This window comes from Helianthus annuus, chromosome 13, assembly GCF_002127325.2.
Source record: "Helianthus annuus cultivar XRQ/B chromosome 13, HanXRQr2.0-SUNRISE, whole genome shotgun sequence".
NCBI classification, from domain to species: Eukaryota; Viridiplantae; Streptophyta; class Magnoliopsida; order Asterales; family Asteraceae; genus Helianthus; species Helianthus annuus.
In genome coordinates, this window is record NC_035445.2 from 131155892 (window position 1) to 131159664 (window position 3773).

At 35.8% G+C, this 3773-nt stretch overlaps 1 pseudogene; it reads right to left on the reverse strand.

Annotated features, from left to right (window-relative positions):
- Positions 1 to 2308: 2308 nt before the first annotated feature.
- Positions 2309 to 3573, reverse strand: LOC110901757 (annotated as a pseudogene).
- Positions 3574 to 3773: the final 200 nt, after the last annotated feature.

Here is a 3773-nt window from a genome sequence, read left to right on the forward strand (position 1 = left end):
GCAACAAGGAGATGCAATGCAATTGCAGGATCTAACTCTTGCTGATAGCTGTGTTGAACACCAATGGTTGAGGACTATTCATGTGGCACTTCTTTGTGTCCAAGAAAACGCAGTTAACAGACCAGGGATGTCCGAGGTGATATCTATGCTTAATAACGACACTTTGTTGTTACCTGTCCCAAAACGACCCGCATTCTTCTTTGGAAGAACTGTGTCTATGTCAACCTTAGTCGAAGGGAATGCAGAGGGTGGCTCTGTGAACAACATAACCATGACACAAATGGAGGCTCGATAGGATGTCATGTAGCTGATGGCCAAATGTAATATAATTATGGCCCTCACTATTTGCACACCTTGGCAGGCTATCTGCACACTTAGGGTTTACATACGCTGCGTATTGGTCAATACGCAGCGTATACGGTTACCTCAATACGCTGCGTATAGAGCTATACTCAGCGTATATAAACCATGGATTTCAGAGCCTTATCAGCAATCATTGCACAGAAAACAAGGGTTATATACGCTGCGTATAGGTCTATACGCATCGAATATAAACCATTAGATTTTTAGTGATTTTGATAGGTTTGAGGGATCATTTTTTCACAAAGTTTAAATACTCTGCGTATAGACCTCTAAGGAGCGTATATAAAGGTCTGAAAATGTCTTTTATACCCTTGTGTTGAGGCTATATGAAGCCAAATACAAGGGTAGTTGTGTCATTTTTGTCTCATATGCTACGTAGGGATGTATACGCAACGTATACAAAGCTCCATTTTTGTATTTTTTTAATTGTGTATTCCTTTGTTTATAAAAAAAGTAAATTAATTGTGTGTATTTTGGGCTATTTCCATGTTTATTTATAAAAAAACAATGTTATTAAAAATAATACAAATATTATGAATTATAAGAATTAAAAATAATACAAATATTAGGTCCCGTATTGACCTCGTATAAGCCTATAAGTGTGATATCGTATCATATAGTGTGGTTTAGGTCCCGTATTGACCTCGTATAAGCCTATAAGTGAGATATCGTGTCGTATAGGTGTAGTATAGGTCACGTATTGACGTCGTATAAGCCTATAAGTGTGATACCGTATTGGTTTAGGTCACGTATTAACCTCGTATAAGCCTATAAGTGTGATATCGTATTGGTGTGGTTTAGGTCACGTATTAACCTCGTATAAGCCTATAAGTGTGATATTGTATCGTATAGGTGTGGTTTAGGTCCCGTATAATCTTATATCCATATACAAGACCTATAGGAAACCTATACGAGACTTATACTACACTATACGATACTATACTATACTATACTATACAATAACACCCTTAGAGGCCTCTATACGAGACTTATATTATACACTATACGATACGATACGATGCAATACGATACGATAATTTAATTTAAACGATAACAATATAATATATTTGTATTATTTACCAATAATATTGTTTTTTTATAAATAATTTTCTTTTTTTATAAATAAACAAAGGAATACGATAATTTAATTTAAACGATAACAAAACAATACATTTGTATTATTTACTAATAATATTTTTTTATAAATAATTTTCTTCTTTAATTTTTATAATTCATAATATTTGTATTATTTTTAATTTTTATAATTTATATTTGTATTATTTATCAATAATACTGTTTTTTTTATAAATAATTTTCTTTTTTTTTATAAATAAACAAAGGAATACACAAAAAAATACAAAAATGAAGCTTTATATACGCTGCGTATAGATCCCTACGCAGCGTATGAGACAAAAATGACACAACTACCCTTGTATTTGGCTTCGTATAGCCTCAACACAAGGGTATAAAAAACATTTTCAGACCTATATATACGCTGCTTAGAGGTCAATACACAGCGTATTTAAACTTTGTGAAAAAATGATCCCTCAAACCTAGCAAAATGACCCAAAAAAATCTAATGGTTTATATACGCTGCGTATATGACCCTTGTTTTCTGTGCAATGATTGGTTATCAGGCACTGAGATCCATGGTTTATCTACGCAGCGTATTGGTCAATACGCAGCGTAGAGGGTTAACCCTATTACATGTGCAACACCACCACAAATCCGAGATAAAACACAAGAGCTGACATGTCACATTACATTTTCCACAAGTTGATTTTTTTCATGCATAATATGGCCCATTGGTACTGATCAAGTCCCTACAACCATTACGCTATGAACATTTTTGATGGCATTCAGAATCTATTAAGCTTCGTGTGGTCATTTTCTCAATTAATTATCACCAGTTATAAAACTCTTTTAACTTCGCTAAACCCACCTATCAAGCAGCAGCATCTGAATCCGACTCAAGTTTCCACGAAGCACGACTTTGATCCGGTTTAACTTCATCATAAATTAAGTTACTCACATCCAACTCATCATTTTGATCATCATCCCCAGAACATGAACCGTATAACTTCTTCTGCCTTTCATAATTATACGTCCACTCCAACCTTTTCAAAATATCTCTATCTTTCCACCGCCCCACAACAGATACCGCTTCCTTTTTAGCCTTTCCCATAATCATCTCTTCCGATGAAAAAGCAGCATCAGAAACCCTCTTAAGAGTCCCATCGTTGCTATCACACACAACCATTGTTTTCAAGCATCTCAATCTCGCCTCCTTTATAACCTTGATATGTACCAATCGGATTTGCGATAAATAATCCGTTGAGTGGATTAACCTCAAAAGAAAATAGCAGGAAACAAGATTTGAGATAACTCTCTTTTAATATTTTTTATTCATGATCTTCAATATGTAACTTACACTAATTTAAATATGCAAATAAGCTACTTCTTGCTAAAGTTTAGGAAATCATGCATGCAAAATGGAAAAGTGGTCCTATTCTAATGCAAAAGAAACTACCGGCAACGTGGGAAGAGTGATTGACGAGATCAATGGGTCTTGACCAAAACTTGTGTGGCACGTATCAAACCTCCACAAATTCGGAATCATCCGACACAAGTATCAAACACTCCATCTGCCGTCTATCCATCATATCCACAACGCAACATCTGCAGGTTCTGTTTTTTTTTAAATGACACTAACCCAATATCCCGCCGGTTTTAACTCATCTCCCAATCCATACCCAACTTTTGGAGTTAAAATATCTCTCGCAACGTTATTATGCTTTTCCATTTTCATGGAGTATTTTCCCACTATTTTTACCCTTTGGCTACCTTTAGCTGATTCGATCTGGCTCCCTCGTTTATGATGCTCACGATCGTTGATTTGCTTAAAATGGTTAATAAGCTTTTCATTCGTATAGAACTTCCTCCCACAAACACGACATATATATGGATCTATCGGTTTTACAACACCCTTATTTTCTAGCTGGAACTTGAGTGCTCTCCTAAACTGGATAACCACCCGGTGTGGATTTCAAAGTCGATTTTTGTAGCTACTTCAATTAATCTGAGAAATCTCTTCACAGCAGCAAGATCAGAAACCTCTGGGTCCGGCTGGTCTTCCACAATGCACCAACGAAGGTCTTTGTCTTTCTCTTTAAGAAGTAGTGTGAGGTTGTTCAATCCACGCCAAGGCATCCGCACACCTGGTTGGTTTGTTCAACAAACACATTTTCTTCAATCACACCACGAAGAAACGTACACTACACGTTCATTTTGTTGATTTTGAAGTTCAGACGTGTTGCAGGTGCGTACATTTTGATTGAATCTATCCTGGGGACCCGGTTAAAGCCTTTAACAATCAAACTTTGGAATGATTTTCATTTTGTCAAAGCTTT